Genomic DNA, 25,078 nt, shown 5'->3' with positions numbered 1-25,078 from the left:
GGCTTCGCGTGGGCGCCACGTGGTGCCCGGAAGTCGGAGGGGCCTGACAGGCCACGCGTGTGACGGTACTGGGCGACGGGCTGGGGGCCATCGCCGCGCGCCCTCGGCCCACGCGCGCGGATTTATTGCGGCGTCCACGGGCCGGTTGCTCTTCCTGGGCAGTTACTACGCGTGTACGTGCACACTTATTGTGGGGTAGTGGAACGGGTGCGTGCAGACGATCCCACTTCCCCACTTTCCCATGTTCAAACTGGGGTTATAAATCAGGGGGCAGGGGGGCGGCGGACATTATTCTCACTCGCGCCCTCCTGTCCCTTTGCTCTCGCTCTACTCTTTGCAACCGACGCACTGCGGCGCCCACTGCTCCGAGATGAACACCTTCTTCATTCATCTTCCTTCTTCTTCCTTCGATCATGTCGCTGCCATCGGGCTCCTGGATGGGCTCGAATGTCACCCCCGAGGACAACACCAAGCTCTAGGCGACGCAGCGCCTGCCGCGGGAGACGGGCGTTGGCGTCCACCTGCCACGTGGTGAGCAGAGGCCTCATCCCGAGGGGCAGGAGCGCGTGGTCTTCCTCACGCACTTCAAGCGCGGATTTGGGCTGCCGGCAAGCGCCTTCCTCCGCGTGTTCCTGGAGTTCTTCGGGCTCCAGCCGTATCATCTTGGCACCGGCTCCATCGTCTAGATCTCCGGCTTTGTCACGCTCTGCGAGGGGTACCTAGGGGTAGAGCCCACGATCGACCTGTGGGCGCGCTTCTTCTCCTTGAAGCAGCAGGGGCGGCCGGGGAGTTCGCCGATTGCGGCGCCGCCGTTATCTCGAAGCAATTGGGGGCGGATTTCCCAAGATCCCGCTGGAGGACTCTGCCAAGAAGTGGCAGAACTGCTTCTTCTGCATCTGCAACCATGGGGCGGATCGCATCAACCTTCCGGACTTCTCCATCACGCCGCCGCGGGCGAAGACGAACTGGGGCTACTCGCCCAGGCGCCCGTCCCAGGAGATCGTCAACCTCTGCGAGTGGGTGATAGTGATGCGGACGCAGGAGGGGCTCATCAGCACCGACCTCCTCGCCGCGTTCATCATGTGCCAAGTCCTTCCGCTTCAGGGGCGCTCCTGCCTCATCGGCGAGATGGCCGGCCTTCAAGACCCCAACCGTATGGGGTCGACGCGGCTGTCCGTGGAGCAGATCGCACGCGGCGTGGATGGCATCTCCAGGGCCAACCTTGGAGAGGACTGGCGGTTCGGCAAGGCGCCGTACAGCGAGTCCAACCCGGCACTGCAATTGAGTGTCTGGTCTTCCTACTTTGCTGCTGCGCACCTCCTCATCCATCCTGACGCGACGCTGGAGATACTTCTGAACGGATTCAGCATCCTTACGCCCAGGCTCTGTCGCAGGTGGTGCCGGTGGCGCCAGAGGAGCCCGCGGCCCATGGCAGGGAGGAGGAAGCCGAGTCTGACACCGGCGCTGGGCGTCGCGCGGGTAAGTCTCGTATCTTTCTTTATGTGTCTTAAATTGCTGATTGCGGCATGGTGCGGGCGATGCTGACGCCGGCTGCTTGGTGTAGTGGCGCTGGGCGGGGGAGGCGGCGACGCGGGCGGAGCCGGGTCCTCGCACGGGGCGGCGCCGAGCCGCCTGCATGGTAAGGACATCATCGCGCCGCGAACCCGAGCCCCGAAGCACACGGCGGACCCGGCCGGGGCCGGGAGGCCGGCCAAGAGGAAGCGCAGCAGCGGGCACAGGAGGCCGACCCCGGTTCTGGTCTTGACGGGGTAAGCTTCATTTCTTGTTTGCGCCCGGATTTCTTGAGCTTGTCTTGTTTTCTTTTTTGCTCATTCTGTCTTCTTCTTTAGGTCGCCAATCGCGCTGGCGAGGGCGGCGGCGGAAGCCGCGGCCGCCGAAGGGGCCGCGTTCCGCAGGAGCCGGTCCGACCTCGCCAAACAGGGCGAGGTGGAGGGGCGGGGCGACTCGGACCTCGACCTGGACCCGAACGATGCCGAGGCCTTGGCCTGGCGGGACAAGAACCGGGCCGAGGCGGAGCTAGAGGCGACGTCGGTCCGTGCTTGGACCGATGCGGCAGCGGCATGGGCGCGAGCCGGCACGAAGCCGGCCTGGCACGAGATGCCGGAGGGCACAGTGGTGGCAGCGACGGTCAATGAGCCGTCGCCAGTGAGGGAGCGCGGACGCGGAGGCCGGGCTGAGGTGGTGGTCCCCGACCGGGAAGTGATGGAGGTGGCGGATGACACCCCACCGCGGGCCAGCATGGCCAAGCGAGCGGGGACTGATGGCGGTGGAGGCGGCGTCGTCTTGGAGGAGGCACTGCGGGTGGTGGTGCCGGAGGCGCCGCCAGTTTTGGAGGAGGCACCGCGGGCGGCGGTGTCGGAGGCCACCCTGGCGACTGGGCCGGAGGTAGCGCAGCAGGCCGTCCCGGTATCCGGTCCGGAGGCGGGGTCGCAGGGCGTCCCGGTGTCCGGGTTGTCGTCGGCACCGGGAGGGGCGTCGGAGGAGGTGCTGGCCGCGTCGCGAGCGGCCAGCGGGGAGCACGTCTTGGTGCCCCGGCAGGGAGGGCGCCGAGCTGCCGTGCCGCAGCTGGCGCGAAGTGGGGGCGCCGTTGTCTTTGGGCCTTAGACCCGGGAGGAGGCAGCGCTGGACGAAATCAGCTGCCGCCTGCGAGGCCGGACGGAATGGATCGAGGCCTTCGCCCAAGCCGAGGTGGAGCGGATGCGCGACCTGGCGCGCGCCGTCCTGATAAGTCTTCTTTTTGTTGCAGTTTCTTCTTTGTGGGGGCGCGCCAGCGCACCCACTGGGTGTAGCCCCCGAAGTTTGGGCCAACTACGTAGTAGTTGGGTCGAATCTTTAGAGCTTTTGACCTTGTTCTGACTTCTGCTTTCTTCAGCATCTCGACGCATTCCTGGTCGCCGCCTACAATCGTCTTCTGGGCAAGCACCGGGAGTTCATGGAGCAACTCGCCACCAAGCAGGAGGAGCTCCGCGTTGCCGCAGGTACCGTCGTGCTCTTTTCTAGTGAGGGCGCGCTAGCACACCCACTGGGTGTAGCCCCCAAGATTCGGGCCAATTGTGTAACAGCTGGGCCAAATGTTAAGTCTTGCTTTGTTTTCTTCTGCTAAATCCTTCTTTTTCGCAGTAGAGGTGCTGTCCTGGCGAACTCGTCTGCTCCGGGCCGGTCATCACTACGACCGGCTCGTTGTCGATACCGGCCGTCTTGGCGTCGAGGCGGTGCAGGCAAGGGCGGAGGCGGCCACGACCCATCGGTCTCTCGATGAGGCCAACCGACTGCATGAGCAGCTGGCAGGTCACAAGAGCTGCCTAGAGGCCGAGGTGGAGCTCCTCAAGGTGGAGCTCCTCAAGGTGGAGGCCGCCAAGGTCGTGGAGGCGCAGCGGGCCCTGGTGGAGGCGGACCAACAGCGCGACCAGCTGGCCGACGACAAGGGATGGCTCCAGGCCGAGGTGGAACGCCTGCGGGGGCAGGTCACCACGGCTGAGGGGGCCCGTGAGGACGAGGCCCGTCGCCACGAGGCGGCCGAGAAGGCGGCCAAAGACAAGGACGCCGAGCTAAAGGCGGCCCTTACCAAGGCGGCCAACCTGGAGAAGGCGCTCGAGGGGCACGACCGCGCCATCGAGCGGGAGCGGCATGATACGTTGCATGAGGCGCAGCACCTGGAAGAGTCCTTCTACAGTAAGTGTTGTTTCTTGTAGTTTTGCCGAGTCGGGATCCGGCCTTTCTTCCCTGTCATTCTTCTTCTAACTTGCTTCTTCCTTTGTGGCAGGGGCCTTCCCAGAGACGCAGCAGCTGGCGGAGGAAGTTGTCCGCTACCAGCGCGACCCGACCGGCATCGTTGGGTCTGGGACGGATCCGCAGACGGCCTGGACCTTCCCGGAGATCATCGCCGCCGCTGAGACCCGTCTGCGGGTTCTGGGAACACAGATGGAGCGGCTGTCCCGGGCCGGCACCGCGATGACGGCGGCCCTGCGGCCAGGCTCCATCCAACCGAGCAGCTTCTCGCGCATGGCGTGTTGGTTGGAGACGGGTCCGGACCGTCTTGGCGAGTGGCGCGTCTCCGCAGCTCGTGCTGGAGCTGAGATGGCGCTCCGATTCGCATTGTCCTGGCATCCAGACCTGCAGCTGGATGCATTGATGGGCCAGCGGGCTGGTTTGGAGTAGCTTCTGCAGGAGCAAGCCGGCCAGATCGCCTCCCGGGCTAGCTACATCGCCGAGTTCGCCTTCCACGACGAGTTCCATCCGGAGCGGAGGAAGACGGCAAGGCCGTGGAAGGCGACAACTATGGCTTGCTCCTCCCCGATCCGGAGGGGAGCTCGGAGGAGACGGGCTTCTACCGTGACGCGGATGCCGAGGAGGACACCAGCACCTCGGTGGACCCGGAGGCCGCCAGGGGAGAGCCGTCGACATCGCGATGCGGCGCTGGAGATGCCTAAGACACTTTGTAAAATTTGTTAAGTAGCAGGACCACTATACCTGGCCATACCTCAGGCCGGGCCGGGCTTCGGGCCGGGCCTAGCCAAGCCCGATGCAAAAAACCCAGGCCCGGGCCCGGCCTGAACGTGTAAAATCCCGTTGGGCTTCGGGCCGGCCCAGCCCAACCTTCAGGAAAATGCAAAAACGACGGGCCCAGGCCCAAGCCCGGCCCGGAGGCAGCGTCGGTCCCTGCTTACCATGGCCAGGTATAAGGTCCACCCACCCACTTGGGGTTTTTAGGGTGTAATGAACTCGGGCCATGGGCCTTTAAATATTTGTGCAAATGTCGTGGGTGCAGGACTTGGGTTCCTTGAAACGTTGAGCGCGAGTGAAACACCCACTGGGCCTGCTGGCGGCAATCCGGCGGAGCCGATTAGCGAGCAGCCGGTCGTGCGGCTGTTCATTTAATGAATGGCGGGCCGGTTTGATCGACCCGGCAACCTTTGACTTAGTGTATGAAGCGTAAAGGATCTTTGGCCCGTTGTGCTTGCCAGCCGGCAGCCAAAGCTAGATCTGTGGCTTTAGGGCGAAGTGAGGGACCGCGACATCCTAACTTCTATCAGGAATCACCAAGTTAGGCGGCGGGGTGGCGATCGAGCCGGGCAGCCCCTGAGCCCCCGGGTCGAGTGAGTCGGACCAGAGGCCGGGTTCAGTGGTATAGTGATGTAGAAAAATAAGGACACAATAAACTGGTCGACAAAAGGCAACCCCCGAGTCTCATTCGGGGACCCCATAGCTTCATGCGTTTACAAAAGGCAATGATACATACACTCGTGCGGCTAACTGTAAAACGGGTGGAGGAGTTCCGCGTTCCACGGCCGGGTCGTTTCTTCACCGGCGGTGTCCTTCTTGCGCTTCCTTGTCTTGCGAGCATCGATGAGGTAGTAGGCGTTGCGGTCGTGCAAGGCCCTGCTCACGATGAATGGGCCCTCCCATGGAGGGACAGCTTGTGCTGGCCTGCCTGCTCTTGGACGACTCGGAGGACGAGGTCGCCTTTGCGGAATGCGAGGGGCTTGATCTTCTTGCTGTGGTAGTGCCTCAGGCCTTGCTGGTAGATGGCTGAGCGACTGAGCGCCAGGAGGCGTGCTTCTTCGAGCAGGTCGACGCCATCTTCACGGGCTTCTCTGGCTTCAGCTTCGGTGTACATCGCGACGCGCAGCGAGTCGAACTCGATGTCGGTCAGGATGACGGCTTCGGCTCCGTAGACGAGGAAGAATGGGGTGAACCCGGTCGACCGAGTCGGCATGGTGCATAGACTCCAGAGAACGGTCGGCAAATCGTCAAGCCAGCTACCGGGTGAGCACATGAGTGGCTCGATGAGTCACGGCTTGACGCCGGACAGGATGAGTCCATTGGCCCGCTCGACCTTCCCGTTGGACTGCGGATGCGCAATGGAGGCCAGGTCGAGCCGGATGCCGGAGACAGAGCAGTATTGCTCGAGCGCGCCCTTGGCGAAGTTGGTGCCGTTGTCGGTGATGATGCTATTTGGCATGCCGTAGCGCACTGCTATGTCCTTGATGAACCGGACGGCTGTTGGCCCGTCCAGTTTCTTGATTGGTCTTGCCTCGATCCACTTGGTGAATTTGTCCACTGCCACCAGTAGGTGCGTCATGCCGCCTAGAGCGGTTTTGAAGGGTCCCACCATGTCGAGTCCCCAGACCACGAAGGGCCAGGCGATCGGTATGGTGCAGAGTGCTGACGCCGGCTGGTGACCGCGTTTGCTGAAGCGCTGGCATCCTTCACACTTGAGGACGAGCGACTCGGCATCTTGGAGGGCCGTGGGCCAGTAGAAACCATGGCGGAACGCCTTGGCCACCAGGGATCATGATGCAGCGTGGTGCCCGCACTCGCCCTGGTGTATGTCGAGGAGGATGTCGATGCCCTTTTCCTGCTCGACGCATTGCTGGAACACACCGGTGGAGCTACGCTGGACGAGCTCGTTGTTGATGATGTCGTAGGCGGACGCCCGGCACTGTATTTGCCGAGCCTTGATCTCATCCATGGGAAGAACCCCGTTCTCCAAAAGTTCTGATATCGGGAGGGCCCAAGATGGGGCCGTAACTATGGTGAAGACGGCCACCAGGGTGGGTTCCGAGTTGGCAGCCCCCGAGCCGGGCTGAGTAGCCCCCGGGTCGGGGATGGCGACGGCCGGGTCCGGGACGATGGTGGCCGGGTCGAGCTGAGCAGCCCCTGGGCCGGGTTCAGCAGCCTCAGGGCCGGGTTCAGCAGCCTTCGGGCCGGGTTCAGCAGCCCCCCGGCCGGGTTGAGGTGCGGCCGGGTCGTCTGGAACGTGGATGGACTCAGAGTCCGGCGACGGCTTGACGGACGGCTTGCGCAGGTGCTCGAGGGAGACGCCGGACGGGATGGCTTGTCGTGACGAGGCGATTTTGGCGAGCGTGTCGGTTGCTTCATTCTCTGTGCGCGGGACATGGAGGAATTCGCAGCCCTTGAAGGATCCGGACAGCTTTTGGACGAGGAAGCGGTAGCTTGCCATGTTGGAGTCGCGGGCGTCCCACTTGCCAGAGCACTGTTGCACCACCAGGTCTGAGTCACCGTAGCACAGGATGCGCCGGATGCCGAATTCCTTGGCAAGTTGGAGGCCGTGCACAAGGGCTTCGTATTCGACGATGTTGTTGGAGGCGGCAAAGTGGATCTGGAGCGCGTAGCGGAGTCGGTCGCCCTTCGGGGACGACAGTACGATGCCGGCCCCCAAGCCGAGTCGCATCTTGGACCCGTCGAAGTGCATGCGCCAATGCGTCGAGTCGGGAGGTGGTGGCAGGTATTGTGTCTCGGTCCAGTCGACGAGGAAGTCGGCCAGGGCTTGAGACTTGATCGCGGTGCGGGGCTCGTAGAGGATGCTGTGGCCGGCTAGCTGGATCGCCCACTTGGTGACCCGGATAGAGGCATCCCGGCACCCGATGATTTCTCCGGTAGGCGCCGTGCTGACCATGGTAACAACATGCTCTTGGTAATACTACTTCAGCTTCTTGGCGGTGAAGTACACGCCGTAACACATCTTCTGGTAGTGTGGGTAGTTCTGCTTCGAGATGGAGAGCACCTCGCTCAAGTAGTAGACTGGGTGCTGGACGGCTTGGATCTTGCCCTTCTCTGGTCGCTCGACCACCAGCACCGCGCTGACTGCCTGCGAGGTCGCGGCTATGTAGAGCAACAGTGGCTCCTTGTCGGTCGGTGCGGCCAGGACTGGTGCGGTGGAGAGCATGCGCTTGAGGTCTTGGAAGGCCTCTTCTGCCTTGTCGCTCCATTCGAACGGGCTCGTCTTCTTCATCAGCTGGTACAAGGGTAGCTCCCTCTCGCCCAGCCGGCTTAGAAACCGACTGACCGAGGCCAAGCATCCGGTGAACTTCTGGACATCGCGCATCCGAGCCGGCTTGCGCATGCGCTCAATGGCCTTGATCTTCTCCGGGTTCGCCTCAATGCCGCGTTCCGAGACGAGGAAGCCGAGTAGCTTTCCGGCCGGGACGCAAAAACGCATTTTTCTAGGTTAAGCTTGACCTTGTACTCGCGGAGGTTGGCGAATGTTTCCTTCAAATCGTCGAGGAGCATGAGGTGCTGCTTGGTCTTCACCATGATGTCGTCCACGTACACGTGGATATTGCAGCCGAGTTGCGGCAGCAGGCATTTCTGCATGCAGCGTTGGAAGGTGGAGTCGGCGTTCTTCAAGCCAAATGACATGGTGATGTAGCAATACGCCCCAAAGGGCGTGATGAAGGACGTCTTTAGGGCATCGGCCAGGTCCAGCTTGATCTGGTGGTAGCCGGAGTAAGCGTCCAGGAAGGACAGGAGCTCGCACCTGGCGGTTGAGTCGATGACTTGGTCGATCCGCGGGAGGGCGAACGGATCCTTGGGACAGGCCTTGTTGAGGCTGGTGTAGTCGATACACATGCGCCAGGTCTTGTTCTTCTTCAGGATGAGGACTGGGTTGGCCAGCCACTCGGGGTGGAACACTTCCATTATGAAGCCGACCGCCAAAAGCTTGGCGACCTCTTCACCAATGGTTCTTCTCTTCTCTTCGGAAAATCGTCGCAGGGGTTGACGGACAGGCTTGGCATTATCGGCGTTCTGGGAACGGGGGTACCCAGACTTGCCTGCCTGCGCCCTGCGGCGTGGCGCAAGGAGTGGCCCAGTATGGCCCATCTTCATCAACACATGCTCAAGACCCTCGCGAGGGGCCAAGCCTCGCGGGGCGGACGACAGGAGGCTTCCTTAGGCACGGCCTCGTCAGGCTGGCTCGTGAGGAGGCGGAGAGATCAAGGCGGGGTACCTCACGAGGTGCCCATGACGCAAGCCATGACGACCAAGACCAGGCGGGCGTCAGGCGGGCGCCGGCCTGCGTAGAGTCCTTGTTTCCTCTTTGGTGCAAAGGGGGCAAGCGCAGGCGAGGGTATCAAGCAAAGGCAACCATTTCGGTGCAACAAGACCAAGACCAGCAGGACGGCAGGACGAAGGTCATCGTGGGGCCCAAGCCGGCGTCACCACCAGGGTCTTTTGGCAGGCGAGGGCCAACTTTAGTCAGGATAAGTGTACTAGATGTTCCCCTTCAAAATGGCCAATTGTTGGCGCCCTTCCCGCTTAATATTTGGGAAGAGGCCCAGGGCCTCCGCCTATAAATAGGACTAGCCACCCCCAGGGTAGAGGCATCTGATCTAGAGAGGCATCTGATCTGGAGATCAACCAGAGAGAAGAACCTTAGCCAACACCACCATAAGAACTCCTCCCCTCGCGAGGCAGTTCTTCCTTGTATTGTTCATCATCAGCCCCAGAGGCAATCCACCACACCACACACTGGAGTAGGGTATTACACCACCATGGTGGCCTGAACTAGTATAAACCTCGTGTCCCTTGTGTTCTTCTTCGTGTAGTTTTAGATCCTGGCGAGGCGGCGAGACATGGGTAGGCTGGAGGTGTGATCTCCGCGCGCACCCCAGTGTTCGAACCTTGAGGGTCTGCCGGAACCCGAAATCTGATAGGCGTCCTTGCGGACGTGGAGTTTGTGCTTGGCGTACTTCCTCGGGATACCCGGCATGTCCTTGGGAGTCCATGCAAAGATATCTCGATTCTCACGGAGGAAGTCAATGAGCTCGCCTTCCTATTTGCTGTCGATGCGGGCGCCTATGACAACGTACTTGTTGTAGCTGGGTTCTTTCGGGTTGAGCTTCACTTTCTTGGTCTCCTTGGAGGGCTTGAAGGCAGCCTCGTCGGCCGGGTCCGGGGTCGGGTTCGATGCAGCGGAGGCCTCGCCTGCCAGGGCGACGATCTGGTCGAGCTGGCACCGCTCCTCGACAATGACCAGTGACTCGGCCAACTTGGCGCCATCTCGGGCGCACTCCATGGCCCGCCCGCGCAGAGCCACCTGCCCAGAGTGACCTCAACCCTGTGCCCTAGGCAGCCCGCGGTCCACAGGGCGCTGCAGGCCGCGGGCGACGCGGTCAAGCGGCACCAGCTCTCACGCCGCGGCAGGTGCGGTCGGCAGCAAGGGCCTCAAGTCACGCCGCGGCCACGGCGCCGTACACTCGGCGGGAGCAGGCATACTCACTGTGGCCTGAGAGCTACTGCGATGCAGGTTGCTAGAGGGCGGCCGCGACGTGCTCCTGGAACGGGTGGCGAAGCTCCTGGTCTCCGCCGCCTCGGGGGCTCACTCCTTCCGTGCCCAGCCACCGCCTCAGGCCCAAGGCGGATCGCACGCGCCCGCGCAGCCCCAAGCGGGTTCCAGGGCCACTCCAACACCACCCTGGCCGTTGGCGCCTGGCTGCCGCTAGTGCCGCCTTCGCCTCCGGCCAGCGAAGTGGGATCCACTGCAGTCCACGGTCCAGGTTGGCCACCGTGCCACCACCCCCAGGCGAGCACCTCGAGCGGGACCGCGTGGCACACGGGGCACTACAGCGAGGCATTTGGGGCGGCGGCCCCAGAGGCATATGTGCCCCACATGGTAGATCAAGTACACGCGCAGGAGGAAGACCATGGCTCGTTCCTTTGCCCAGGTTGGGGGGAAGAAACACACGAAGCCGAACTCTTTCAGGAGCCCAGGGAAGGCCTCATCGACCGTGCTGGAGGCAGCGACTATCGGGTACCACTAATCCCTCAGGAACAGGCATACACTAACCATGGATCGCAGGAGGAACAGGTCGTCGCACCGGATGGACGCCCCAATCCAGCAGCTTCCTACCCCTCAGGTGGAGGGCACCGGGGGCTGCAGGAGGGGGGCCGAGATCCGGCCTCGTCCCCACGGCACTCGGAGCAAGGCGTCCTCAGGAGGTAGGCCCTCTGCCGGGGAGGTGCCTCAGGGCCTACCCCCGGCAGAGGACCCGTGGTCGTCGGGGGAACCGCTGGCAACTGCTCTATCCCGTTGGTGGCATCCTCGGTCTCCGGCCCTCATCGATGGTGATGGAGTGTGGCGCAAGGCGGGGCCCTCGTCTGGCGATATGAAGCAAGGCCGGTACCTGTGAAGAAGGCCCAGTGCCTGTGAAGCTTGCCGCCCCGTGACACTCTCACGTAATAATGAGTGGGGCTGTACATGCCCTGGAGTCTCCGGAGAGCCGCCCTCGGGCCTCGGGGGCTCCCGCCCACGCCCAGTGGCAGCACTTAGCTCCGCGCTGGTGAGAAGACGTCGAAGACTAGACTAGGTGCCGGACGCGGCTTTTTCTGCTTTCCTTGCTTTTCCCCTTGGTTGTTGCTTTTCCCTCTACGGATTTAAGTTGGATTTGAGCTTAAGACTTGCGTGTGTTCGGGGAAGGGGTGTTTAGTCTCGTTCGAGCAATTTCTCGCGTTCTGGTTACGGCCTTACGTCCATCCAGCCTCAGCCGCCTCCCCTCGTGAGCCTCTCGCGAGCCGAGCCAGGCCCAGCATGCGCGCAGCCCAGACTGCCGTCGCCACGCCCTCTCAGGAGGTTCTCCTTGCAGGTTCAATAGGCTCGTTCAGGAGACACTCAGGACACCACGGCCCTCCGTGGGCTAGCTCAGGGGCCCATGCGGGTCAAAGGTAAACAAGCCAGTCGACTCACCACGAAACCAGCCGACTGGCGCAGGCACACGGGTGATATCATGTCTACAAATACGCTAACTGCAAGTTTTTACACGAGGGGCTCCCCCTCCCAAAATGCTCTTACAAACCTCTAGGCCAAGACCGAACTCTCTCTCGCAGGGTAAAAGCAGGAACAGCACGCGGTCAATTGGACAAATCCCCCAATGCATCCTCAGGGGCACCTCCGGAGTCGCCACTGGCATCACTGGCCTCGCCATCGCCTTCTGCGCCGCCGCCGTCAGCACCTGGGCCGTTCACCACTCCGCCCTCATCAGCCGCTACGACCACACCGTCGTCGTCGGAAGTGAAAGCCCTGACAAAGGCGTCCACGTTGTCTTCCACCCAACGCGCCAGATCGCCCAGGATCGCCAGGGGTACCAGTGCGATGGCGGCATCCAAGTCAAAATGGAGATCCATGTTCTGGAGATGACTAAAGACGCAGGAAAAAGCATGCCCAAGTAGGGCACGACTCCTCTCCTCCACCAACCTGTCGGCTCTGCTCGAACAAACCTCCAGCTGCGTCACCACATCGGTGAAGAACTGAAGGTTACCAGCATAGTTAACCACACGAGGCTCCCCAACGGCTGCCTCGCAGATGATGCCCAAGGCCGTGTTAGCTCTTTCCCGGAGCTCGCGGAGCATGGGGCCGTGCACGTGCTCCAGGGTCTGCCGCTGGCGTATCTCGTCTTTGTTCCGCCGCACAACAGCCTCAGCCGCGTCCACCCTTTGGTGGAGAAGAAGCACCTCGGCGCGGGAGGAAGCCAGTTCCGCCTGTGCCGCGCCAAGGGCGGCCCCGGCAGCATCCGCACACCGTATCACTTCATCCAGTTTGGCCTTCAGGGAGGCGGTCCTGCCCTCTGCTTCGACCTTGATCAACTCCAGCCTTTCCTCGAACTCGCGCTCGAGGTTTGAGCGGGCCACCGCCGCCCGGCGATCAACCTCTTCTGAGGCTCGGGCTTCCCTCGCGGCAGCATCATCCTCCGCCTGCGCCACCAGGTGCTCCCTCGTCTCCAATCGCTCGAGTTCCAGGGTGCGCTCGGTGGCCTCCAGCGTCAGTGCCTCCTCACGTTTCTGAAGCTCTGCCCGATCGACCGAGCCCCCCTCCATCGATGCAAGGGCCACCTCATGCAACTCCACCTATTGCTCCAGGGAGCTACTCCAGGCCCGGAGCTCCCACGCCCGCTCTTCTGTGACCCTGCGCCGCTGGTCAGCCTCCTGAGCCTCCAAGACGGCCCGGGAGCAGGCCTCCCGAGAAGCTGCCAGCGACACCTCGGCCTTCTCATTGTTGAGGTCACGCTGGTGGCGTGCAAGAGCAACAGCCACCTTCAGCTTGCGCCTCTCCTCAGCTAGGCGCAGGCCCTCAGCCTCAAGACGTGCGTCCTCGTCAGCGAGCTCTACACCAAGCTGGCTCACCGTGTCTGCCGCCCTCTGGAGGAACCTTTGGCGGAGGGCGCGGCGCTCCCGAGCGCGCTCGAGCACGTCTTCCGCATCACCTTCTGCCTTGGGCGCGCAAGGAGGGCCACGGACCAGCACGCCCCCTCTGGGCAGGGGGCTAGGGGCTGGCGCCCTCGCGATGGTCGGGCGCGCCTCGCCAGAAGCCTGGCCCGGAACCAGTTTGCCCTCCAAGGAAGATCGCAAGGCCGACCTCGGCCAGTCACCGTCCACAACCAGTCAAAGGGCCCAGGGCAGGCTGGCTATGCCCCGGGAGGGCTCGCGAAGGATGGTCGCAAGGTGCGCAGAATCGGGACGCATCACAGGATGGCCCGCCTCTCCAACCGGCTTCACCGCAAGGGCAGTGCTGGAGCCCGGGGCGCTTGGGGAAGGTGGATAGGGTGAGGCCTGGAGGGATGGCTCCTCAGCCATCTCCGTGAACTCGGCAGGAAGGGCCCTGCAGGGCAATGATCAGTTGAAGTAGCAAGGAAGTAAGGAACAGAGAAAGGGAAAGGCTTACACATCAGTGGCGAAGTACTTCCTGTGCTTCAATAGGCGGCAAGGGTAATCCTCACCAAAGGCCTCCCTTCTCTTTCGGAGAGCCTCGAAGTCCACGCGGAAGCGGCTCAGGAGCTCGGCGCACGGGTCATCCTGCGACGAGGAAGAAGCACCAATGAGATCAACGTCGGGGGCATCGCCCTAGCGCCCACTGCCAGACGCCGCACCATGGAGGGTGGTTGGGGCCTCAGGAGCCTCTGCGATGGGAGCTGCGGGCCGCGGCTCAGCCTCAGCCACCACAGGGCGGGCCTCAGGAGCTGCCGCCTCAGGAGTCCCGCTTGGCGTCATCATCCTAATGGCGGCCCCCTCAGCCCCCGGTGGCCCTTGCCTCCCAGCTCTGCCACTCGAGGAGGGACCGTCGTGGGCAACCGAAAGGGTAGCTACCACGACTGGGTTCTCGCGAGGTCCCCTGAGGCCTGCGGGGCGCAGCCCCCATTCATTGAAGTTGGGCATCTGCTTCACAAAATCAGCCCGGTTTGAGCAAAGGTACAGCAGGGCGCCCCCATGCCGGATGCTGCCAGGGGAAGGGTCCCCAGTCAAGATCACGAGAACCTTCCTCAACACTTCAGACATCAGATCTTCCTCTTGGAGCCTCATGCGGTCTTCATGCCCCCGAAGGCCCACATCTGGCGGGAATGACGCTGGAGAGGGGAAATCCAGCACAGGAGGAACTCCTTCACCACCTTGAGCGCCGTCACACCAAGTGCCCTCAAGTACGCAAAGAGATGCCAGACGAAGACGAGCCGGGAGCTCGTGAGCATCTCCTAGCCCCAGCCCGAATTGGGGATAGCAGGCGAGGTGGGCCCCGAGAGCAGGGGGCTGGGTACTCCGACATCCACGTACAGCCACCGCTCTCGGAACCCAGTCGCAGGCGGAGGAAGGCTGAAATCAATTCCCGAAGCCGCTGTTTCTGGTGCGGCAAGGAAGCTCACACACCCCGAGCATTGGGTGGGGTCGCTGAGGCACAAAGAGAAGAAGTGGTGTAGCAAGGCAACTGAAGGAGGAATGCCCATCATCGCCTCGCAAACAAAAGCGAAAACGACAAGAAGAGTAATGGATTCGGGACCCAAATGCATCATGTGGATCTGGTAATGGGAAAGGACGGCATTGAAGAAATCGGAAAAGGGGGGAACCAATCCCGCCCACAGGGCGTCAGCAAAGTACTGGACCTCGGTGGGTATCCTATCAATGGAGAAGTGAGACGCAGGCCAGACCGTCGTCCTCCCACACTTGTTGAAGATGGTGGCAAGGGTGGAACTGACCTTGTCCAAGCCTTCCAGGTTGAGTATGATCGACATCAACAGCGGGAGCCATCGACGGTGACGGGCCGGATGAGGGCACCGACTTTTGCCCTTTCCCCCTCTTCGTCGGAGCCATGGCAACGGGAAGGGGGAGGATTCGAGATTGGATTGGAAGCAAAGGCTGGAGATCGAGAGAAGGAAGAGCAGGAGGCGCGCGAGCGGCGAGAAGAGCGGAGACTGTGTGCAACCACGGGTCCGCCTAGCTGGGCGCAAAATAAGGAGGCGTGGGGGAACAAGAACGCCCACGTCCAATCAATCGCCACGCGGCGCCCAAGGCCGCAGGCTATTGGGGCCCGCGGTGCTTCACACTTGCCCCTTCGCTTCTCTGCTAAGCCAAGTCCGGGCGCGCCTTGGGCCCGGGGACTACTGTCGACATTCTGGGAACGGGGGTACCTAGACTTGCCTGCCTACGGCCTGCGACGTGGCGCAAGGAGTGGCCCAGTACGGCCCATCTTCATCAACACATGCTCAAGACACTCGCGAGGGGCCAAACCTCGCGGGGCGGACCACAGGAGGCTTCCTTAGGCACGGCCTCGTCAGGCTGGCTCGTGAGGAGGCGGAGAGATCAAGGCGGGGTACCTCACGAGGTGCCCATGACGCAAGCCATGACGACCAAGACCAGGCAGGCGCCAGGCGGGCGTCGGCCTGCGCAGAGTCCTTGTTTCCTCTTTGGTGCAAAGGGGGCAAGCGCAGGAGAGGGTATCAAGCAAAGGCAACCATTTCGCTGCAACAAGACCAAGACCAGCAGGACGGCAGGACGAAGGTCGTCGTGGGGCCCAAGCCGGCGTCACCACCAGGGTCTTTTGGCAGGCGAGGGCCAACTTTAGTCAGGATAAGTGTACTAGATGTTCCCCTTCAAAATGGCCAATTGTTGGCGCCCTTCCCGCTCAATATTTGGGAAGAGGCCCAGGGCCTCCGCCTATAAATAGGACTAGCCACCCCCAGGGTAGAGGCATCTGATCTAGAGAGGCATCTGATCTGGAGATCAACCAGAGAGAAGAACCTTAGCCAACACCACCATAAGAACTCCTCCCCACGCGAGGCAGTTCTTCCTTGTATTGTTCATCATCAGCCCCAGAGGCAATCCACCACACCACACACTGGAGTAGGGTATTACACCACCATGGTGGCCTGAACTAGTATAAACCTCGTGTCCCTTGTGTTGTTCTTCGTGTAGTTTTAGATCCTGGCGAGGCGGCGAGACATGGGTAGGCTGGAGTTGTGATCTCCGCGCGCACCCCAGTGTTCGAACCTTGAGGGTCTACCGGAACCCGAAATCCGACAGGCGTCCTTGTGGACATGGAGTTTGTGCTCGGCATACTTCCTCGAGATACCTGGCATGTCCTTGGGAGTCCATACAAAGATATCCCGATTCTCACGGAGGAAGTCGACGAGCTCGCCTTCCTATTTGTTGTCGAGGTGGGCGCCTATGACAACGTACTTGCTGCAGCTGGGGTTTTCCGGGTTGAGCTTCACTTTCTTGGTCTCCTTGGAGGGCTTGAAGGCAGCCTCATCGGCCGGGTCCGGGGTCGGGTTCGACGCAGCGGAGGCCTCGCCTGCCAGGGCAACGATCCGGTTGAGCTGGCGCCGCTCCTCGGCAATGACCAGTGACTCGGCCAACTTGGCACCGTCTCGGGCGCACTCCAGGGACTTGCGGTAATCGCTGGTGATTGTGATTAGGCCCTTGGGACCCAGCACCTTCATCTTCAGATACGCATAGTGGGGAACCACCATAAACTTGGCGAGCGCGGGCCGGCCCAGCAACGCGTGATACGCGCTGGACAGGTCCACCACCTCGAACCATATCGGTTCGCGTCGGAAGTGACTGCTGTCACCAAACAGGACATCGATCCGGACCCGGCTAATGGGGGAGCAAGAGAGCCCGGGCATGATGTCGTAGAAGATCGTTTGGGTTGGCTCCAGGTCCTTGGCCTTAAGGCCGAGCTTGCTCATTGTGTCGCGGTAGAGGATGTTGATGCTACTGCCGCCGTCGATGAGGACTCGGGAGAACTTGCATGTGCTCCGCACGATGATGGTTGGGTTGAGGACGAGGGCGTAACCACCGGGACTCGGCATGACTGCCGAGTGATCCTCCTGGGTCGAGGTGATCGGGCGATTCGACCAATGCATGAACTCCGGCTTGGCCGGGACGACGGTGTTCACCTCCTGTCGAAGGAGGCGCTCGCTGCGCTTGTCATTGCCGAGGCTGGTGAAGACGATGTAGGCCGCATTCTGGTTCGGGTAGGCGTCGTCACGCATCGCGCCGCCAGCTGGAGGCATCGGTGGAGGTGGAGGCGGCTGCCCAGCGCCTGGAGCCGGAGCCGGAGGAGGCCGGACGTCGCCCCTCATGATGCGCTTGGTGATGGCGCACTGCTGAAGCGTGTGCATGGAGGGCCTTGCGCCGTTGTGGTGCTTGCAGGGGGTGTCGATCATTTGCTCAAAGCTCATGGCGGGCTGCCATGCCATCTTGTCAGTTTACCAGCGCTTCGCCGCCAGATCCGCCGCGGGCTCGTCGGCCCCGACGAGCCGGTTGTCGTGACGCTGTGCCGGTTGGTCGGCCTTGCACTTGTTGTTCTGATGATGCTGCTGTCGGCTGCTTTCGCCGGCCGGCTTCGGAGGGGGAACCGGCTTCACCTTGCCGGCTTCATCCAGCGCCACCTGGATCATCATGGCGGAGTCGATGTTGGCATACTTGTCTGCCGTCACCATGAGCGCAGCCATGGTGGCCGGCTTGGAGCGTAAGAGCTTGTGCTTGAGGAGGGTGCCGTCTCGGCACCCGCTGACGAAGTACTGGATCGCCTGGACTTCATGGATTCCCTCGCATGTGTTCCGGAGATCGGTCCAGCATGCTAGGTACTCGCGACCGGTCTCCGTAGGCCCTTGCACGCATATGGCGAGCTGGCTAGGGCGGTCGGGCCGCTTGTAGGTCCCCGTGAACTTGCGGATGAAGGCTTCCTCGAAGTCCACCCACGTGTTGATGCTGCCAGTCGGCAGGCTGTTCAACCATGTGCGGGCAGACCCTCGGAGCATGAGCGGTGCGTAGCGCACAACAAGATGACAATTGGCACCGGTGATGCCAATGACCGTGGTGTAGTCGGTGAGCCAGTATTCTGGCTTCACAGTCCCATTGTACTTGGGGGTGTCGCGGGGGAGCATGAACCCTTTTGGGAAGGGCTCCTCCCGGATGCGTGGGCTGAAGCACGCCGGCCCGATAGCACCGCTCTCCTCCACCTCCAGGGAGCGAGCGAGCTGATCGAGGCGGTGGCGAGCATCGGCGTTGTCGATGGCGCATGGGCCGAGTCGACTTGCGGCCAGGCCATGGGGGGCCGGGTCGGTTGGAGCTAGACGCCGGCCATGCTGGCCGGGTCCGCACTGGATCTCTAGGACGGGCTCGTCGCCCAGTCCGCCGGCGGCCGTAGCGGCCGGATCGCGCCGAGTCCGGATTCGGCCAGAGTGCACCTTGCCGGGTGGTGAGGAAGCGGTGTGCATTCGTCGGGCCCGCCAAGGCGGGCGGAGCCGGATCCCGCCGGCTTGGCGAGCTAGTTGAGACGGTCCTGTGGGTGTTGGCGGCGTGGAGGAGTTCGCGCATCCGTCCGATGCGCTCTTTCAGCTCCTCGCTCGTGAGCTGGTCCAGGCTGGCTGCGGCTGCCTGGGCAGCGTGCATGTTCTTCGCTGGAGTCTCGTAGACGCCTGGGACGGCACCGAGGGCCCGGCCGATTGCGCCTCCCCGGGCACGCACGTTGGTGACCCGGCCTGGCTCAGCTGCGGCGAGCATGAACCCATAGGCGGCATTGCACTCCAGCTGAGCGGCATCCAGGCGACGCTAAGTGGCGACGAGCGTCTCGGATAGGTCCAGCATCTGCTAGCGCCTTTCCTCAAGCTGGGTTCGGGCCTCGGCGATGTTGGTGGCATCGGCGTTGGTGCCGATGGGGATGCGGAGGCTCTGCATCACGGCGCGCAGCGGATCAGATGGCTCGGCCCGTTCCGCTGCGGCCCTGGCTTCGGCAGCCTTCCTCGTCTTGCTCGACGAGGAGGAGGCGCTGTCGCCGGTGACAAAGACCTCCATGTGGACGTCCATTGCCCCGGCGGAAACACCGCCGCAGAGGGAGAGGGGAGAGTCAGAGTAGCTAAGCACCTCGCTGGGGTACTCATCGGCCGCGAACGCATCAGCGATGCGCAGCGTGACGAAGGAGGCGGCAAGCGCGCCGACGACGTCGTCCGCCAGCGTGACGGACTCGTTGGTGTAGGAGAAGGCCCCCGTCTGAAGCATGCTCCCGGCCAGCTCCTCGAGCTGCCCCACGGTGGGCGCCAACTGTCGTGGTGGGCGCACGGCAGATGCCAAGGGATGGCTAAAGAGAGGAGGAGGCTCGAGGGCGCTGGTGGACTCCAGAGGCGAGGTTGGCATGAGCGGGCGCGGGACGCCGGACATACCCAGGTTCGGGGCTCTCCGGAGAGATAATACCCCTAGTCCTGCCGAGTGTAGTTGGATGATTGATAGTACAATGTCGCTCCTGGAGCTGTATGGAGGGGGAAAGAAGCTGGCCAAGGCTTGGGCTGCTCCTTCTCCCCGGTGTTGCTGTTTGGTGGCTAGTCCTATTTTTACTTGCTTTTCTCTTGTATGCGTTCTCTGCTTTTTGCTTGCCTGCCTGATAGCGGGCTCCTGGGGGGTTTTATAGACCGACTCCCCAGGGGTACAATGCTAATGTTACAGGTCACTGGGTCCGTATTGTCGGCGTCCGGGGACCCGGGCTGGATCCCGCTGAGGTCTTGTGGTTCGCCGGGTTCCCCTAGGTGCGGGCCCCACATGCCTAGGGGAACTGTGCGCCGTCTTGTCGATCGTCAGGGCATGGTCGAGTCGAGTCGTGTACAGTGCTCTCTGTCAGGCTGCCGCTTGCTGTCGTCAGCGGTGACGGCGGGAGCACTGTAGCCACGCCGGCCCTGGTCAGCGGGTAGGTGAGGGGCATTGTTGCCATGCTCTGGCTGACCAGAGGCATGGGCGTGGCACTATTGCCTCAGTCATCGCTGATTGAAGACTCGTCCCATTGTACGGCCTGGATGGGACGGGAGCTAACCCGTGGCCGGATTGCGGAGCACGCCACGGGTGGTGCTGGCTTGTTGAGGAAGCCTTGGTCGTGCTGAGTTCGGCTGTCTTGCGCTAGTCGTTGGGGCCGAGTCGACGTGTCTTGCCGGGTCGGCGAGTTCGGCCGGGTCGCGGGACCTGGCCGGGTCGAGCGACCCGGCCAAGCGCGAGCCGATATTGAGGGGCGGTGCCAGCCCTGTTGTTTTTGAAGAGGATCCGGGTTTCGTTGCCTGCCCGGGGTCTATCCCCCCGACAATAGGGGATCAATTGTAGCCTCTTTCGATATGTAAGAGTGTCAAACCCAACGAGGAGCTAAAGGTAGAACAAATATTCCCTCAAGTTCTATCGACCACCGATACAACTCTACGCATGCTTAACGTTTATTTTACCTAAAACATGTAGAAACTAGAAGTACTTCGTAGATGTGATAGGATAAGTTTGCAAGATAATAAAGAGCACGAAAATAAAAAGTAGGGGCTGTTTAGATGAAGACACAACTAAGTTAGTTTTAGTACAGAGCTTTTTGTCACGAGAAGTTATTTGTCCCTAGGCAATCGATAACTAGACCGGTAATCACTACTGCAATTTTATTTGAGGGAGAGGCATAAGCTAACATACTTTCTCTTCTTGGAACATATGCACTTATGATTGGAACTCTAGCAAGCATTCGCAACTACTAAAGATCATTAAGGTAAAACCTGACCATAGCATTAAAGTATCAAGTCCTCTTTATTCCCATACGCTATGACCCACCTATCCGTGTTTGTGTTTCAGTCACTCATGCAACGCACACAATAAGCAAACCATGAACATATTGCAAACCCTATAGCGGGGATCCCTCATGCTTGCGCGACACGGAGAGCACCATAGGACATCACCAATAATAAAACATGCAACTCAAACCAATCACGATCATCAATTAACCCATAGGACAAAACGGATCTACTCAAACATCATAGGATAGCCATACATCATTGGAAAATAATATATAGCATTGAGAACCATGTTTAAGCAGAGATTACAACGGGTAAAAGAGGGGTTACACCGCTGCATAGAGGGGCGGGAAGAGTTGGTGATGAGGGCGGTGAAGTTGTTGGTGTAGATCGCGGTGATGATGATGGCCCCGGTGGCACTCCGACGCCACCGGAAGCAAGGGGGAGAGAGCCCCCTTCTTCTTCTTCTTCCTTGACCTTCTCCATAGATGGGAGAAGGGTTTCCCCTATGGTCCATGGTGTCCATGGCATGGGAGGGGCGAGAGCCCCTCCGAGATTGGATCTGTCTTTCTATCTCTCTCTGTTTCTGCGTTATGGGATTCTGCCATTTTACCGTTTCTTATATATCCCGAGATCCGTAACTCCGATTGGATTGAAACCTTCGCCACAATTTTTTTCCGGAAATTAGCTTTCTTGCAGCCAAAGAAGAGCAGCAACCACCTTACAGGGTGCCCACGAGGGTCAGGGGCGCACCCCCTGCCTTGTGGCCCCCTCGGGCACCGTCTCTCGTTGATTCTTCTTCCCAAATATCACAAATATTCCAAAAATATGCTCCATCCGTTTTTATCCCGTTTGGACTCCGTTTGATATGGGTTTTCTGCGAAACATAAAACATGCAACAAACAGGAACTAGCACTGGGCACTGGATCAATATGTTAGTCCTAAAAATAATATAAAAAGTTGCCAAAAGTATATGAGAGTTGTAGAATATTGGCATGGAACAATCAAAAATTATAGATACGACAGAGACGTATCAGCATCCCCAAGCTTAATTCCTGCTCGTCCTCGAGTAGGTAAATGATAAAAAGATAATTTGTGATGTGGAATGCTACCTAGCATAATCTTGATCATATATCTAATCATGGCATGAATATTAAGACATGAGTGATTCAAAGAAATGCTCTCTCATTTGACATTAAGATGATAATACTTCAAGCGTACTAATAAAGCAATCGTGGCTTTTCAAAAAAACATGGCCGAAGAAAGTTATCCCTACAAAATCATATAGTCTTGCTATGCTCCATCTTCACCACACAAAATATTCAAATCATGCACAACCCCAATGACAAGCCAAGCAATTGTTTCATACTTTTGACGTTCTCAAACCTTTTCAACTTTCACGCAATACATGAGCATGAGCCATGGACATAGCATTATAGGTGGAATAGAATATGATGGTGGAGGTTGCGTGGAGAAGACAAAAAGGGAGAAAGTCTCACATTGATGCACCTAATCAACGGGTTGTGAGATTCCCATCAATTGATGTCAATGCGAGGAGTAGGGATTGCCATGCAACGGATGCACTAAAGCTATAAGTGTATGAAAGCTCAAACTGAAAATAAGTGGGTGTGCATCCAACTTGCTTGCTCATGAAGACCTCGGGCATTTGAGGAAGCCCATCATCGGAATATACAAGCCAAGTTTTATAATGAAAATTCCCACTAGTATATGAAAGTGATAACTCAAGAGACTCTCTATATGAAGAACACGGTGCTACTCTGAAGCACAAGTGTGGTAAAAGGATAGTAACATTGCCCCTTCTCTCTTTTTCTCTCATTTTTTATTTTATTTTTTTATTTTTTAGTGGGATTCTTTGGCCTCCTTTTTTTTATTTGGGCTTCTTTGGCCTCTTTTTTTATTTGGGCTTCTTTGGCCTCTTTTATTTTTCAGAAAGTCCGGAGACTCATCCCAACTTGTGAGGGAATCATTGCTTCCATCATCCTTTCCTCACATGGGACAATGCTCTAATAATGATGATCATCAGACTTTATTTGCTTACAACTCAATATTACAACTCGATATCTAGAACAAAGATATGACTCTATATGAATGCCTCCGGCGGTGTACCGGGATGTGCAATGATCTAGTGTAGCAATGACATCAAAAAACAGACAAGCCATGAAAACATCATGCTAGTTATCTTACGATCATGCAAAGCAACATGACAATGAATGCTCAAGTCATGTATATGATGATGATGGAAGTTGCATGGAAATATATCTCCGAATAGCTATAGAAATGCCATGATAGGTAGGTATGGTGGCTGTTTTGAGGAAGATATAAGGAGGCTTATGTGTGATAGAGCGTATCATATCATGGGGTTTGGATGCACCGGCAAAGTTTGCACCAACTCTCGAGGTGAGAAAGGGCAATGCACGGTACCAAAGAGGCTAGCAATGATGGAAGGGTGAGAGTGCGTATAATCCATGGACTCAACATTAGTCATAAAGAACTCACATACTTATTGCAAAATCTATTAGTCATTGAAACAAAGTACTACATGCATGCTCCTAGGGGGATAGATTGGTAGGAAAAGACCATCGCTCGTCCCCGACCGCCACTCATAAGGAAGACAATCAATGAATAAATCATGCTCCGACTTCATCACATAACGGTTCACCATACGTGCATGCTTTGGGAATAACAAACCTCAACAAAAGTATTTCTACTAATTCACTACTACTCACTAGCATGACTCTAATATCACCACCTTTATATCGCAAAACTATTGCAAGGAATCAAACATATCATATTCAGTGATCTACAAGTTTATGTAGGATTTTATGACTAACCATGTGATTGACCAATTCCTATCATCTCTCTAAATAGATATAAGTGAATCAAGAGAGTTTAATTCTTTCTACAAAAGATACGCCAATGCTCTAACAAATATAAGTGAAGCAAAAGAGCATTCTACAAATGGCGATTTTCTATGTGAAGAGAAACAGGCAATCCAAACTTCAAATGATATAAGTGAAGCACATGAAGCATTCTATAAAGTCATACTCAAAAGATATAAGTGAAGCCAATGAGCATTCTATAAATCAACCATGGACTATCTCATACCAGCATGGTGCATAAAAGAAAAGTGGAAACTAAATGCAAAAGACGCTCCAAGATTTCCACATATCACATGAATGAAATGAATCCGAAAACAAACCGATACTTGTTGAAGAAAGAAGGGATGCCTTCTGGGGCATCCCCAAGCTTAGACGCTTGAGTCTCCTTGAATATTTACTTGGCGTGCCTTGGGCATCCCCAAGCTTGAGCTCTTGCCTCTCCTCCTTTTCCTCATATCGAGACCTCCTCGATCAAACACTTCATCCACACAAAACTTCAACAGAAAACTTGGTAAGATCGGTTAGTATAATAAAACAAATCACTACTCTAAGTACTGTTGCAATCCAATTCATATTTTGTTTTTGCATTGTGTCTATTGTAATATAACTTTTCCATGGCTTAATCACTGATAGAAATTGATAGTTTCATCAAAACAAGCAAACTATGCATCAAAAACAGAATCTGCCTTAAACAGGACAGTTTGTAGCAATCTGAACATTCACCATACTTCTGGTACTCAAAACATTCTACCAATATTGGGACAAATAAAAAAAATATAAAGACAGTGAAAAAAGTTTTAGAACCGTTTGACATTCCAGTAAAAAATGTAAAATCGCGCACTACAGCCAAAGTTTCTGTCCTGCACCGCACAAACCAACAAGCATTGTAAACATCCTAAAGGCAAACCTTGGCACATTATTTTTATAATAGAATGGAAGTGTACAAGGGGATAATTATTTTTGATGAAAAGTTTCTGTAATAAAGATTCACAAAGTTTCCGTGAGCATGAACAAAGTTCAAGGAGCTCCCCCACTTCAACAATGCTTGTCTTTCTCACTTTCACTTCCTTTTTGAAAGGTTTTGGGTTCCCCTCTTTATTTCTTTTGTTTTTAAACTATATAAAAGCCCTCAACAGAAATAAATGACTCTCTAAAACTTCCGGGTTGTCTCCCTGGCAGCGCTTTCTTTAAAGCCATTAAGCTAGGCATATAGTGCTCAAGTAATGGATCCACCCGGATCCCAAGGTATATCAAAGCCATTTTTAATTAACAATGATTTGTAATTTAGTAGTGAGCTCAAAGCAACATATATCATGCAACAACAAAGTCTAACTCTCTTCCTATGCATCAGCATGTTATAAAAGAACATTTCATGCACACATAGTAAAGGCCAATGCATAGTATAAGCAGTTTCTTGCAGTTTTATCATATTGGAAACATAGAGAGGTGCAGATATAGTTCCTCTCTCATAATAATTGCAAGTAGGAGCAGCAAGCACATGCATATTATATCTATCAAAATCATCATGTGTAGTAGTAAAACATAACCCATCAATATAATCCTTAA

Source organism: Triticum dicoccoides, chromosome 5B, assembly GCF_002162155.2.
Source record: "Triticum dicoccoides isolate Atlit2015 ecotype Zavitan chromosome 5B, WEW_v2.0, whole genome shotgun sequence".
NCBI lineage: Eukaryota > Viridiplantae > Streptophyta > Magnoliopsida > Poales > Poaceae > Triticum > Triticum dicoccoides.
This window is presented reverse-complemented; position numbering follows the sequence as displayed.